This window comes from Solanum lycopersicum, chromosome 6 (assembly GCF_036512215.1).
Source record: "Solanum lycopersicum chromosome 6, SLM_r2.1".
In the NCBI taxonomy this organism is placed as follows: Eukaryota; Viridiplantae; Streptophyta; class Magnoliopsida; order Solanales; family Solanaceae; genus Solanum; species Solanum lycopersicum.
In genome coordinates, this window is record NC_090805.1 from 18,118,274 (window position 1) to 18,135,970 (window position 17,697).

The following is a 17,697-nucleotide window of genomic DNA, read 5'->3' on the forward strand; positions in this document are numbered from 1 at the left end:
GATCCATTACATACAACCCATAATCACTACATTATAGGCAGTAACTAAGGACAATTAACAATGAATCAGATTAGATTTAGCCAATTTGATCATGGATTCCCTTTATTAGAGGATGGAGAAAACCCTTCTCAATATATTTTATGTTATCTCAAGAGTATCATATCATCATCATTGTATTGTATAAATCCCCATAACCTTACACGTACTAAGTTAACCTATCAAGAGATCACAACCATACCATTCACTTCATACACTAACAAGGCAACATAGACAACTTCATTCATGCCAAGAAAGACCGTCATTATATAGACTCATACCATATATTTCATCACAACAAGTAGATAACACTACAATGTCATGCTTAAAGACATAAACAAATACATATAAATTAGAATACATTCCTAGGATATATTTTAAGAGATACTTAAGCAATGTATAGGTAATGTTTCAACCTCTACCTACACTTAGGAACTTTCCTTAGGTTATCCTAGTTAGTATCTAATTCTTTAATTCCTTTATCCATTTTACTTTAAGGAAGCAATAGCCAAAACCGACACAATAATAGGTACGAAGTTATGTTACACAAGGCTCTAAGTTAAACTACATTGTGTATTGTGCCTTAATTAATTAATTTAAGTACACGGACCCAAATGTGGACCACCTAAGTAATACTAATCATTTGTAGGACATGATGAAAGAAAAGTCTAGAAATAGCTTTACCTATGCATTGCACAAGCATCTGCTAAAGGATTTTTAGATTATTCTTCCATAACACCTATAAGGAACTCACCTACTTTTCCCTTAGCTTCTTTACTTTCCTATCAAATATTTGAATCGGAACCTTCTCATAGGAGAGGTTATCCATTACAGCAAGACCCTTAATAGGAAGAATAGACTCGGGATCACCGATACACTTCTTAAGCATAGAAAAATAGAAAAACCAGATGAACCGAAGCCAATTCACTAGGAAACTTCATGTCATATATCACCTTACCAATCTTTTGCAATATTTCATAGAGACCCACATAACGAGGACTTAACTTCCCTTTCATGCAAAATCTAATCACCCCTTCTTCAAACTCTAATTCCCTTATCCTTTGATCGTCATAAGACTTTTGGCGAATATAGTCTATTTGCAAAAGGTTCTTTATGATATGAACCTTATCCAAGGTCTTATAAATAAAATCGGGACACAAAAGTGAAGACTCACCCACTTCAAACCTTCAAATTGGAGAACTACATCTCATACTATACAAGGTTTCATAAGGATCCATAAATATAGATGAATGGTAGCTATTATTGTAAGCAAACTCCACCAAAATCAAATGTTTATCCCAATTTACTTTGAAATGAACACTACAAGATCTAAGCATTTCCCCAAGGGTTTGAATAATATATTCCGCTTGACTATCCGTTTGAGGATAAAAAATGGTGCTTAACTTCACCAGGGTACCAAATCCTCATTGGAATGACCTCTAAAACCTAAATGTGAATTGTAAACCCGTATATTATATAATGGATAATGGAATACCATAGCAACACATAATCTCATCTATGAAGATCCTTTCATAATCTTACCCCTGATAGGTAGATTTGTCTTGAATAAAATGAGTGGATTGGGTCAATTTATCCACAACCACCCATATAGAGTTATATTGATTTTGTGTCCGAGGCAAACCTACCTCAAAATCCATATTAAGGCTTCCCATTTCAAAGTAGGAACTTGGATGTCTCCTTTGAAGAAGAAAAGGTCCATGTTACGTTGGATAACGAGACAATCATGTCTATCCCAAAATTTCCTATGATTGTATCTTATGCTTGAGGGTGTACCCTCCCGGATACGCTTCCTTCTGTTTCCCCCTACTTCCAGGATGTAGGTGTTGTTTTGTGCATCTGTCTCCTGTCCCAGAAAATGGAGGAACGCCATGTAAATACGAGCCATTCAAAGATTAAATGTTTCGAAATTGAGAAAGATGTACTGATCAAAACAATTTAAAACCTGGAAACGTGAGGGGAAGGGTCAGTCTTATTTAGTATAACTAGCTTTGGAACAGTTCCAAAAGAAATCTGCATCATAAAAGGATGCATATCGAATGAGGTTATAGCTTTAATCATTTGTTCCTTCTGAAATCCTCAATAACCAATTATTGATGTGACAAAAGAAGGAAATTGATGTATAATTAGTCTTAGATTTATATAGATAAAACTCTAAGATATGATCTAGTATCAACGTGACTAACATCAAGACTAACACACAAACAACCATAGAGTCAAGATAAGCCCAACAATCTATGTTATTTAAAAAATAATCCATACAATCCCTTAAATACACACCTATGTTGTTGTAGCTGTGATTGATCTTCTTATTTGTTAATACACTATTCTTTGTTTTTTTTTTCAAAAACGTCCAAGAGGTTCAAAAGTTGGTCTTTAGATGTGCTAGTGAAACGTTGCATGTTTGACATGTTTTTATGTGCTTTTTTGCGTTGAATGTCAGTGTAGTTTACCCTGGTGCCTTAATAGAAACGGTAAGGGTGAAAACGTCCGACTACAACTCCGCAATGATCACCTGAAGGGACCCCAAGGAGGATCCATACCTTGGACAACAGGCTGCCCAAGGCAGCGAGCAGGACATGGGTTTTTTTATTATAGTTTGCATTAATGACTTAATTATAGTGTAATTAATGTATAAGGTACAATTGTTGATAAACACTCATATTAACTAAAATAAAATATTCTAGAGGAATGATTATCTGTGTCTCATAACAGTGATACAAGTACTCTGAGACACAAATATATTAACCCTAAACCTATTATTAGTTTTTGATATGAGTACTCCATGATATATCAACACTTCTACCTTATACCAATAACATTTGCGGCCACCACCTTGAATACCTCTAGATAGGGTTGGTATGATGTTGAATTTAAATATTTTTAAATATTTAAGGATGGGAATGTGCATGGCTGGGGTGATCCTTTGCATCATCTCCACTAGATAATGCATAGAGGACTGAATCAACGCCAAGTGCCGAGGATGTAGTCACATTCTGCGGGTTTCTCATAAAATATAAAGCTTAACTACCATTAGAAGGCAAAATGTTGATTATCTTAATAAACTGAAGGCCCTCCTCTAGTTTGAGTGTTGTATATTGTATGAAAATCCCTTCTCAATATGAGAATTTCATTACTTTATAACATTTCAGAGAACATTTTAGTGGTTGTCCACTGGGTTTCTTATTAGGTAATGGTAAACTAGGACCATTATTTCTCCATACCATTTCACTCTTTATTCCTTCATTATTCTTTGTAATATAGGTAACATATTTAACTCCTTAGACCATTATCTTCATTTATTACTACATTCTTATCCATTCATTGCTTGGAAAAATTATTCTAGTATAAATAGTGGTGGTTTTCATTTGGTTTGAAAAAGACAACACACAAGAAAAAAATATAGAGTTAAAGAGTTAGTAAAAAGGAGAATTCTTATTGGTAGCATGGAGGTGTTCTTTTTTGTAGAGATTTGGACTCAACTCTTGTCTAGAGTGTTGATTCATACAATGTGTCAAGTTTGTTGTATCCTAGAGGGGACAAGTCACTCATAACTTGATCCATATGCTAGTATGAATTAGAAGACTTATCAGTCAAGATTTGTTAAGAATTACTATTCCAAAGATCATGATATTTAACTATGAAGAATGTTAGATACCTCTTCTGTTAATCAATATTCAAATTTATTCCTTGTAGGCATCATTGATCGTGGCCTATGCTTAAACATATAGATGAAAAGACTTAGCATTTCCTATATACGTAATAGAAGACGTTTAAGGACCTACCAATCAATACATGGTATTTTCAATACACCATAATCTCATAGTTCTTTTATACAATCATTTATAATCATATATGGCACAACACTTGAATAATGATCCGTAGGTGTGTATTAAACCTCTTCATGTAATCATTTATGTGAATTACTCAATGAAAGAAAAGGCTAGCACCGAGTGCGTATTGTAAAGGAAGTAGATCTAGTTAAATATTAAGGCTAGAGTGCAAAGAAATCCTTCATATTCCTTAACCATGTGCCTACATGGGATGTGTCCAAGTATAATTTTATGAGATGAACATTAAACTAGATTATGCTTTATTAGAAAATACGGTCTTTGAGAGATTATGTTTCAACACTTCTACATAATACAGTCTGATTTTCCAAAATTAACGACTCGTAATAAGTAGAACCAATATTTTTAAATTCATCAATAAAGATACTTTTGTCCTCAAAATTTCACTTTTAGAAGTTAAACGGTCTAACACATGCCAGGGTAGCTAGGCATGGAATCCGGAGTTGTAATCTACTCTGATAGAGGGTGTTCTACTTGCCAATGGTTGAACTTGGACACATCCCTTGTGTATTAAGATTCATGAAATATAAAGGTGGCATATCCCCATTGACATCAAACACGGTCAAAGTTGTATAGTGGATATAGTAGGAATAAATTGTCTTGCATTGATTATGTTGAAATGTTCTTTTATACATGCTTGTTGCTAATATGACTTGATGTCGTACCTATATGTTTTAACCCTTAACTTGTCTATTAAGGTACTAGGGTCAACTACACTGACAATTAAATCCAAGCAACACATAAGAACATGTCAAACATACAAGGACTCACTAGCACGTCTAAAGACCAACTTTCGAACCTCTTGGACGTTCTTGAAAAAAAAGGGAATAGTTTGTTCACAAATAAGAGGATCAATGACTAAAACTATAATCAAATAAATGCATTATATATGATAAAATGTATACCTTATACGTTAATTACACTATAATTAAGTCATTAACATCATTATATTATGTAATATCTCTCAAACCTTAACACAACTCATGCCCAAGTTTATCTCTCTAGTGATTATCTTGATAAAACCATTCCAAAACCCTAAACCCTAAAACCTAAACATTAAACCCTAAATTCTAAAACCTAAACTCCAAACCCTAAAACCTAAGTTTAGTTTGTATTGAAAGCGAAGCTGAAGAATTCTGGAGAAAAATGCAGCTGAAGGACTACTTGATTTTTGAGCATTATAATAAAACCCCGGCTTAAATTTTTGTGTGTGCCTTGTTAATGAGTTTGAGAAACATAGGAAGGACTTGTTGAAGGCTTTGGATGACACATATGTGCTCGTGGGCATAAGAAGCGATAACATAGAAGCTATGATCAACCAATTCATTCGAGGACACAGATTATTTTATATGATGAAGAGTTGCCTTTTGAAGGGAGGTCGCATAACAAGGCATTGCATTTCGCTGTCATATGTCGTGAAAGGGTCATAAACTGTGTCGTGGTAGATGATGGATCTGGTCATAACATTTGCCCACTGTTGACTCTCAGGAAGTTAAGGTTTGAATTGGGGAAGCTGGAACAAAACAAAGTCAATATAAGAGCCTTAGGAGGGTTAAAAAGAGAAACGCTGGGAGAAGTGAGTTAGGTCATCCAAATGGGTACAACGCAGTATAGTTCACAGTTTAAGGTCTTGTACATTGACATCACATATAGATTTCTTCTATGAAGACATTTCATCCACATGGCTGGGGCTTTGTCTTGTACTCTTCACCAGATGATGAAGCTGGTTTGAATGGACAAAGAACTAGTTAATCACAGAGAAGACAATCACTCTGGCAGGGAGGCACCAATTATTGATGAAGTCTCACAAGGCACTCATTTCTACACGTAGAGCTTGTAAATGCCACCGGCAAGGATTTGTCCCCACAACCTCCTATGCCTTATATGTACAAAATTATCACCACTGTGAAGATGCAAAATGGGTTCAAGCCAGCTTTCGAATTGTGAAGGAATTCCCAGGGAATTGTTGACCCTATTCAAGTTTTCGTCAAAAGAGCGATATATGGTTTAGGGTACGTCCCAATAAATGATGGGGTGAAGATGAAGCGCGGTGATCAAGCATTGTCTAGGCCTAATGAAACAACCCAATGGTTCCCCATAAGGTTAGTATAAATTTGAAATAAGCATATGGAATAAGAACTTCCAAAAAACTATTAGATACCTTGAATGACAAGTCAATTATACCTTAAGATTAGGTTGAATTAAATCCCAATTGTTCCCAATAAGGCTAGTATCAATTCAAAGTTACCACAACTTGTTCAGAATGCCGATATGGGAATATCAACCTCCTTCACTCTATGTTGATGCTAACCCGACCTCAAATCAATCATTGAAAAGTACCTCACCCCTTGTAGTTAATCAAATACATCACCAATCCTAGAGAGTGAGTACTTATTCCTGATAGTGACTTAGTTCAATTGACTATAATCTATATACAATCTAAAGGACCTATCTTTCTTATTTACAAATAATATCAGGCTATCCCATGGAGATATGCTTGGATGAATAAAATCCTTATCTAACAAATCTTTGAGTTGAGCCTTTAGTTCTTTCAACTCGAACACATCCATCCAATAAGGTGTGATTGATATAGCTTGTGTATCTATAAATAAGTCTATGCCGAATTCAATCTCCCTTTTAGGAGGAATTCCAGGAAGATCATCAAGAAATACCTTCGGGAAGTCCCTTAATACGGGTACCGACTTTGTTACACTCCAAAAAGTCAAGAACTAATATAGAGGCTAACATGAGTGTCTAAAGATTTAAATACTATTTTAACATCTAAAATAATGTATATAAGTCATCCAAGAATTTTTAGAGCCAAGAAGTCAAAGAACATCCATGACGTCTAGAAACTAGCCTAATTAAACTAGTTGACGTCGCTATGTTTCGAGATGGTCTCTGAGGTTCAAATGAAGTCTAAAACTTGAAAAAACACTTTGGTCAGGTAGATTATTTAATAGAGGGTCTGAACGTACGAAAAAGACACCCCAAATACATCCCGAAGGTTCATGGAGGACGACCCAACATGGGTGGGCAAGCTGCCAAAGCAGCCTGCAAAAGTCAAGAATTAGTGGGCTTTCAAGCGATGCGCATCCAATACAGACCTCACTGGTTAAATATATTTTTCAAAAATAGAAGTGTTTTTTGTCCCCTTGGCGTGGAGCCACTTCCCAAATTTGGTATTATCGTAATTTTGACATTTAGACTTCACAAAAAGACCTATTTATGAGAGGGGTGTTTTGGGAAATTTCGAGGTTGATGATGTCACATCCGAATTTACCCCCTAGATGTAACAAGAGTCGTCATCCTCCTTGACAAAAAATACAAGCATATTAGTCTTACATTACTGCATTCATCGATTAAAAATACGGAAAAATTCAAAAAATTTCAACTACTTTTAATCGGAGGTTTATATAGACCTCTACATACACATAATCCTAATAATATCGAGTATACAAAGAGTCGTTCATATAAAAAGATTATATAGTCTTTTACTTTTATTTCACACAATGATATAGTGAAGAAATAGAGTCATAAATTCATCTCATCTCAAAAACCATCCAAATGAGGACAATAACATTGGGCATAGCCCTACATCAATAAAAGTAAGCCATATATAGTCTTTGTACAACTTTATCTCAAATAGGTAATAGAGTCAATACAAAAGTTGTAGTAACTAAGTAACTTCACAAAGAGAATATTGGCATTGTCCTCGGGGAAGATGAGGATCTACCACTTGGATGATAGAATGTCCAAGTCTTCCTTCAAATCACCTCAAATCAGCTTTAACGATCGGAACCTAAAATGTGTTGAAAAAGGGAAGAAAATGGGGGTTAGTACACCACATGTACTAAGTATGATATCTTCTGCACATACACAAGTAAAACATGCTAAAATGGACTTTTTATTAAAACATGTGATTTTACCCTCTCATTTTTTGGGCTTGACGCAAAGTCAAGTAAATCATACTAATCAACCAAACATGATTGGTATCCCAGCAAGTAACACCTATCCCAATACACTTAAAATCATGAGTTACTACAACCTAATATAAAGGAATAACATCACAAGAATGAATAAGAGTTAAGCATATCATAATAAGAAAGACACTACTCATAAATTCTTGTTGAGTTAAGACACTACTCATAAATTCTTATTAACTCAACAAGTGAAATGACCAAGAAAAGCCCCATAACCTTACTAAATCAAGTATCCTCAACAAGAAAACATGACCAATGTCAAACTTTACATTTCATGGTCTGTAAGCGCTTACATTTCATCGTATATTATGATTATAACCCAAGTCATATTCATAAATGAACAAATCAACATATAGCATCAACAATATGACATGGTCGTCATATATATATCTATATATATATATATATATATATATATATACGACATATATTATCGTAACATAAACATATAAGAACTACTCCTAAGACTCTACTCCAGACTAACTAGTGCAATGTCTAGTCCTTTAATTTGTTTTAACTTTTAGGAACATCTTGCCCTGACTGATCGGCATAGACCACATGAGATAGTGTGGAATTCGGTGTCATAAAACCCTACACCGAAAGAAGGCAGACTACTTAGCAAAGTAGTACCAAAACATTTAACATAGCAACTACGTGGATCAACTAGCTAGTATTCCTATGGGGGATACATAGTTCAAGAACTAGGAGATTTAGTTGGGATCCTCTTTATGCGCCATGCATTATGATCTCCAAGGTCAAGAGTTATGTAGTGCTCCTTCCTTCCCTATGTGGGAAAGGACACTTTTCTATTTAGTTCACTTGGTGCTAAGATAGAGTCCCTTTTTGAAATGTCTTTTAGCCTTTAATTATCAATCATAACTAAATTTACGCCATTGGGTCTACCCCTTGTATACTCATCATCATCATCAATAGCTCAATAATTTGTATGAATTTAAATCCTTTCATCACAATTCATATAAGTGAGGTGTAACACTTTACATTTCATAACATTTTAAGGCACATTGATAGGTTTGACCATCCTTATAGCTCTTACACCTTAATCAACCTCTTCACATAGTCAAGACATTTCTATTAAACATCATACCACCCTATTATTATAATATAAGGTATAATGCAATGTAATATCATAGATTAATAACAATTAACTACAATTAGAAGTAAAGATAAATATTCTAAGACTTACCAAGTCTTTCTCGTAGTCTACTATCAAGGTATTACTATCAACCAATAACTCAACCCAACTTTTACAGTAGCATCATAACAAAATGAAAATTAATAGAATACCAAGGCCTATTGCATCTCTATAACACAACTCATATTTTGACCACCACTTGAGATAAGATACTTAAGCTAATTTCACATTAGAATCCATAACCTATATATCTCAAGAACAAGCTTTATAGGCCTATAGTTCATCTTAATTCAACCATAATATCACCATAGGATAGTAATCTAATCAACAACCTACTCAATTGAATGATCAACATACAATTAAAAGTCAACATAACTACCTGGGGTTAGGGATAGAAGATCATGTTCTTCAATTTGATAAAACAATAACCAATTATCTTAAACATGTTGAATTACATGTAAATCTACTCAATATTACCCTATGAACTAACAAAAATCTCAATCCATAACTTCAATTTTGTAATTGAACGAAACCCATAAGAAAACTTAACTTTTTGAAATCCATTTTGAAGGAACCCTTTGAGGAAAGGATCTCAAAGTTGAATAGAACCCAAACCTTAGCGTTTGAAACAATTTGATAAAGAATCCGCCCTTTTCAAGACCCTAACCCTAGTTTTTTCTAGCGTTCAATGGTGGGTTTTTGTAGAGAGAGAAATAAGAGAGAAGGAAGAGAGTTTATTTTGAGAGTTGGCTTTTGGTTAATGAGGGTTAAGGGTATTAATAAAGGGCTTAAACAAGTTAATTTGGTTCCATTTAATCACTATCTAATCCATGAACCATTTAATTATTTAAAATTAAATCATTAAAATCCATTAAATTCGACCCTCACCGATGAAACCTCGTCGACTGTTCGTCTGTGCGTCAACAGACAGGCCCCCCTCCGTCCTGCACTTCCGTTGTCTCTATCAAAGACTTTGCAGGTGAGACTTTCTCCAATTTTTCTAAATATGGAATGATGGTGGCCTCGACGCGCCGTTGAGCCCATGACGCCTTGTCATCCCTTTCCATCGAGTGTAACAGTAACTAGTTAACAAGGGACTTTACAATATTTCTATGTGAGGGACGACGGTGGCCACGACGCCCCGTCGTGTGTCCCATCTATGCACACTACCAGGGAGTGTTGCTTCAAAGTGTAGGGATTCTCCTTGAGGTCCATTGGTTGGTCCTTAGGGAGTCATACCTAGACGTTCCAATCATGAATATACTCAAACAACCATTAGCTACCTTTCCACCCATTTTTGTACATTTCCAACTCCTAAAATTTAGTAAAAAGTCTAAGGCACACTAACATCTCTTTGAACAAACTTCCAGGACGTCTGTGGACATTTTTGTTCTTAAACCTTCTAAAAGACTTATATTCATTTAAAATGGACTTAGAAATTGTGCTTAAACTTTATGTCACCTATGTTAGGTTTTACCATACGTCTTGGATTTTCAAGGTGTTACATATTATATATAGACCAACGGCATTTTATGTCATTTTTCATTCAACCAAACCCAATTCCTAAAACAAAAACTAAAAGCTTTTACATCTTTCTACTTTCTCTCTCCTTGTTTCCTTCATTGAAGAAGGAAGAAAGCTTGAAGAAAAAGGTCAATTCCTCAAGGGTTTCAGTTCAATTTCGTGGATTAATATTCAATAAGGTATGGGTTCTTCAATCTTTGGATTCATTTCCCCAACAATTCCTTTAAAAATTTATTTCAAAGTACCCAATTCCATGGGATTTTCTAATTCTAATGGGTTTTCTTCTAAACATCAAATTGATGATAAATTGTGATTTCCTCTAATTTATTGAGTATAGACTGTTGTTTCATTTATGTTAATTGATTCAATTTCATGTTGATTATATTAACTTCCCTAAATGCCCCAAATCATGGATCTTGGTCATGAATTGATGGGAATTGAAGAATGATTTGATTATTAGACTTTATTTATCTATTCTAATTCATATATGGATTGAATAGAGTAATTTATTGTTGGGATTTAATCTATTTCTTGATGAATTCATAATGAAGTCTAATTCCCCTAACCCTAGGTTATGAATTGATGTTAATTGGGATAGTGATGATGCAATTGACCTAGCTCTTCTGCTAATTACTATTGATTGATGTTACTACACCTATTATTGGATGTAATTGGTTGGTTGATGTTAAGACCATGATGATGGCTTTTGACGGAGAATTGGTAAGTCTTCATTATCCTTACCTCTACTTCAAGTATGATGTCATGTGATTAGTGATATAGTTCAATTGAAGTGTACCTTGTGAATACCCTATATAGGTGTTGATATGATCATTAATTGAAACTTCATGACTATATGATGGTGAGATTATGTTTAAGATGAAATGATATAAGGTTGGTGATCACTTGCCTATGTGTCTTGTTATGAAATGATGATGATGCTATGCTAATCTCACATACGAGGGTTGCCATGAAATGATATTCTCATGCAATACCTATTGAGATAAATGACAATGATTATACAAGGGATAAACCCTAGGAACTAAATTAAGTGATCAATAATAATGAAAAACATTTCAAAAAGGGACTTAGCATAAAACAGAGTGAACAAGACAATGGGAGGTGTTGACTTCCCATAGAGTAAGATTCACCCTATAGTTCTTTATGAGGTATTGACTCCCCTATGAGGGAAACTCGCCGAATGGATTCCTGTGAAATGAGGCGCCAATGCAATAGGAATTTAGAGGGTTAAATACATATCTCCTAGTTCTAGAACTATGTTACCACCATAGGAAGACTAGCTAGTGAATTCACCTAGAAAGCTACGTTTATTTTTGGCTCTACTTTTGATGGTAGACCACCTTCCATCAGTGTAAGTTATTACAACACCGGATTCTGTACTTAGCTCTTGTGGTCTATCTTTTTAAAGTAAAGTGTTCACGAAAGTAAAAATGATATAATCATGTGAACTCTAGATAGTGTTACTTGAGAGGTTAGTTAGTCTAGGTAGGTGTATGGGACTCTACCTAGGCATTGTACTTGTTGACTTTGAGGGATGTTCTAGAAGAATGTTCTTATGATATAATAATCTTATAGATGAAATTGTATGATAATGTTAACTTTACATGTTGATTATCTTATATGATGTTAGTTTCATTTATAAACATGTTATTGGCCTCTATTGCTATATATCATGATGGTTATTGTTGATGCCATGTTATGGTAGGTTATGAATTATTTGTGATCCTTTGTTAGGTTTAGTTTATTGAGCAAGGTTATAGGGTTTCACTTGGTCATTGAACTTGTAGGCCAAATGGTTGGTTATGAGTAAGGGTCTTGCTTATATTATGATGTTATGAATTCTGATATATGTTGACTTAACTATTACTTGTTGATGTTGGTCTTGTGTCGTACATGGCTTTGACTTATAAATTAAGTGATTATTGGCTTATGTGGATCTTTAACATTACAGGAAATTACATGTCTAGTGAAGAGCTCAATAAGTCTTTAAGAATATGTATTGCGGGTACATAGGCATCACAATGCCCAATATTGAGAAATATTGAGCATAGTATGGAAAATTGGCTAAGGGGTACTAGAAAATTTATATTTAATTCCCACATATAAGCAAAATATTGGGCATAATAGAAAATATTGGCTTAAAAGGGTGTTGGCCAATTTTCTAAAATTAATGAGATTGTTTCAGAAATGTAGTTTCAATGAAGACCCTAAGCTGTATGAAAATCCGTTAAGAATAGTTTCACACAAAGTACTAGGCATCCAAGTACCATTACACATGACCATTTAAAGTTATCATGTAGATTATGTAGTGCCCAAGGACATAGTGAGGATCCTTGGGACAACAAGAGAAAGTTCAAAAATGAACCATAAATAGTTAGTTCGGAAAGTACAAGAAACCCATGTGCAAGCCCATGTAAAACACATAGGGAGAAACTGCCAAGAGGGGACCACCCTAATCGAATTTTGTTAGAGTAATTAGGGGGCAGGCGTGCACATGGGTTCACCCATGTGGGTCGTAGCTCTATAACTAATTATAGACTCTAAATTACTTCCCTATCTACCTATTAACTTATGAATAACCAAAATGGACCAATTAGTGCACCCGATAACCTAAGACATAACCGGGTTGACACTAACCTAGTACTAGTTAAAGAGACAACCTAGTACCTAACCTAGGATGGTCCAAAGAGTTAGTTAAGGTCCTAACAACTAAAGGGTACTTTAGTAATTATCTTAGGTCACCTAATAAATTAAATTATCAATTTAATTTCTTAATATAAATGTTCTAAACGAAATTCTTTCACTAACCTATTATAATTAAAGAAACATTCTTGTACTTGACCTACGATAATCGTAAACTGTTGATTATGGTTCCAATGACTTGGTGTTACTTTAACACTTACCCTAGGTCCCTAAATTAATTTAATTAAGGTATTAATTAGTTAATATAAAGTCAAAAAAATGACCAAAACCATAGTCAATACCAATTTCAAGATTTGACTAAGTGTTATGTTTTCCTATTTCTAGTCATTATAGGAGGAGCTTTTTAGTAATTAACTAATTAATTTAATTAATTAAATTAATTACCAAATCTTAATGAGTCAAGGTCAGTTCCTAATACTTATTCTCACGTTCAAATACTAATAATTTCACAACACAAATCATTGAATGAACGAAAGCCTAAAACATGAAAAGTTTCAATCGACATCTAGGGCAATTCAAAGGTTTCATCAATTATCGTTAATGGTGCTCTTTGCAGATTAAGTTCTACTTAAGGTATGAGTTTCGCTCCTAAAATTATTTCTCCAAGATTACTTTCCTTCCGACAATTCATGAGATCTTGAAAACTAGGGTTGTTCCAATCGTTCTTGTCGAACTTCCTTTCCCTAGTATCCTAGTATAGTTTCAATCTTGAATACGTTAGAGTTCATGTTGTTGGTATGTGGTGCTGGATGATATTATTGTGTAGCATTCTTGAATTATGAATGTTGAATGTACCTAGGAAATTGCAATCATATGAAGTTAAATGTTTACTATGTGAATTTAGAATCGAGGATATGCTAGTTACGTCCATAAATTTTCAAGTATTGATGTGTTTGTCCGAATGTTGACTTGTTGTTATTTTGAAGTTATGAAGATGTTATATTCATTAAATTTTAATATGATTTTGTCCAAGATGCTTAAAAACGTTATCCCTCAAGTCATGAACTAAGATTGGTTAAAAGGACCTCAATGAATTCACATCTTGAGTGTATTGCTTATCTTATTCAAATAAATTACCTAAGAATACATTGTCCCAAAAAGATGCATGAAAATGGCTATAAATTTATGTTAAATGATTAATGTATTTGCTAATGGTTCATATATATTAAATTTAAATATGAACACACATAAAATTGACTTATGCCAATAAAAATGGTTATGTCGTTTAATATCCAAGTGTTTAGGACAAGACTAATCATATGCCAATCATGTGAATTCAGAGTAAAGAAATGACAACATAAGCACTTCTAAAATAATTCAATGAACCCATATCCAAGAGCATGCTATTAATTGGGACAACTCCCAACATGTTCTACAAGAATGATATATGAACTTATGAAACTCATTGAATAATATGCTTATCGTCCGTGATCGATGATATGAAACTACTACACTAAAGTAAGAAAGTAGCGTGAGTAATAACATAACTAATGAGGTATAATTTAAAGAAATGACAAGAATGAGGTGTTAAAGGAAGTGACATAAGCCTCCCTTACACCTAAGGTACTATGTTAAAAATACTCACAAATGAAGGTGTTAGAATGTGTGAGAGTAGTCTCATTATCACAAAAGGATGATATGTAAGGACAATTAAGATTTCATCAATTTAATGTAAGGATGATAAGTCATCAATAGAGTAAGTCAATCACATTCGATAAGAAAACTTCCATAATGTTTGAGTCAACTCTAAAAGATAAAAAAGATAATGAAAGTAAGCATGTGCTTGCACGTGTATGTCTCATAAAATGAGGCTACCACTGAGTTACACAAGTATTCTCCTTATTTCTAGTCTTCAAAATATGTCTAGACAACTTAGGAACTAGCCTGTGGTTTCCACCTAAGAGAGATAGGTATATTTCGATTTCACCTTAGCTGTAAGATCACCTCTTTTTAGTGTGGGGAAGACATTCTATTTCATGTCTAGATAACATGATCTATGTCGGTTAATGCTCGAAACATGTCTTGGTTCACTATAACCGTGAGCCATTCTTTTTCGGTATGGAGTGAACTCCTGAGATGGATTCGCTTTAGCCAAGAATCAACTCATTTTGGTGTGGGGCGGACACTGGATTTCATGAGTATCTCACATGATCTAGATTTATTTTAGTCATTGATCACCTCTTTTCGGTGTTGGGAAGACACTATATTTCATGTTAGCTCGCATGATCTTACATCAAAAGATGTCTCTATGAAAGCAAAAAGAATGATGATGGAACGTATGTTCAAAGTGATCTATTAAGAAGAGACTAAGAATGTTAATTGCCAATATCAATACTTATGAAGTTTCAGCAAATACTGGGAAAGGAAAAATAAAATTGGCTTAGGAAATATTAATGGATACATCGAGTAACGAATGACTCATTATAAGGTAATAAAATCATTCCTTAGTCCTCAGATTACTTATTTGATTCATTGTGGATATGGAACTATTATGAATTGTTGCACTTGTAAGTAAAACATAGGATCAAAGGAATTATTGAACTACACAATAGGAAGTAGGAAAAGACTGAAAAAAATTATAAGTCTAAAAAAGGGGCTCTCGGGTTTGGCATAGGAAAATTTGAAATTTTCACTCAAGTTGTTCTAAAATTATTTTTGTGATTATAATGTATTTTATACATAGAAAATTAGTTGTGTGCTTTGAAAATATTAAAATATGTCATATTCATACCACAATTCGCAGATATTGAATTAGGAAAGTCTAGTGAAGTTACTTTCCAGAAATGACATGTTGTTTAGGAAGATCTTTCCTTGATTATGCATAGCCTTATGTTTATGTGTGCATACACCCTTACTTAGTACAAGTGTGTACTAACCCTATACAATTTACTATTTTTATAGGTGCAGGTCAAAAGCAGATTGAAGATTTGTTGTAGCGGTTTGGACATCAGTGTTCTCCAGACCATTTGGTAGGCCCTCTTGATTTTGATGATGCTACAGTTTTTAGTCTAGGATTTTTTTAGACATTGATAATTGATGTTATCCCTAGCGTTTATTTCATACTTTTATTCAAAGTGTTGTAATAAGGTTGTCTTGGCAATCTACAATGATATGTTATTCTTTGATTTAAATTGATTTCGTATTTATTAGATGGTTATATCTTTATTTTGAGCTTAGTATATGATGTAACTAGTTAATAACTAATGGAGTCTACGTATATTTCCTACATTTAAAAAGTTTTAAATTTTCTACAAATTTAATTAGATAAATACGATGAATGAAAGAAGAGACTTGTCTGTGACCTTTGAGAGGTCAACGACACCGCTTACGATTTGGATTCCAGAATCTAGGTTGTGAAAAGATTATTGGTTGTTCTTAGGGATTTTCAATGTACTTTAACATGATTTTTATCAAATGTCCTCTTTAGCGTGATTTAACTTGTTTATGTGTGTACGCCCATACTTAGTACAAGTGAGTTCTAATCCATGTGTGATGTTTAATACAAATTTAGAGTCCGACTATTGATATTAGAGAATGATTTGATGAATGCTTGGATTTTTATCTTCAAAGTTCGGTTGGTCCTCACTTTCTAAGGACTATGCTATTATCTACCTATTGGATGTTGTTTAGTCTTAAAGATACTTTGTTCATTCCCTTTCATTTTGGTATTGTAATTGTAAAGATTATATGTTGCTATAATTGGTGATGTAAGGGATATTCCCAAATTGTGATACTCTTATCTAGATGTTTTAATATGAGGCAATGTTATAGACTTCTTATAAGATTATCTTATACTATGTATGTGCAATAAAATTAGAAGACTGTGTATTCTTCTTATACGAAGAGTCTATGTATACTCTATATAAATATATTATATTTATGTAGAGGTCTATGTAAACATCAATGTAGAATAAAGTTTTAAATTTTTCCGCATTTTTAACCTACGAATGTAATGATGTATGCTAAGAGGCTAGTCTTTGTCATGAAAGAGGATGACGACTTCAGTTACATCTAGGGGGTGCTCCCCAGATGTGACAAACATGGTATGAGAGAATGAGGTTGAATATATTTAGGATTGATGTTTCATTAAATCACGTCTATGTACATTCTTCTTTGAAATTGTGAAGCGTGCCACACTTATGAATGAAGAACTATGTGATGCTTAAGAAACTCTCATCTTTTTGTAATCCTGCATCGTGCCTCTAGAGTCTACTTTATGTGTGCTTTCACCTAAAACTTATATGGTGGTTATAGGTATGAATACTCAAACAGCAACCTCAAGAAGGACCGAGGAAGGCATTGTTAATTCGGGATGACAACATAGCCAAGTGCCTCCACTTCAAGAAGTTACTATGGGTGATCAAGTTACGGTTGCTTCACCTCCCATAGTGGATGGGTATTTATGAGAGGA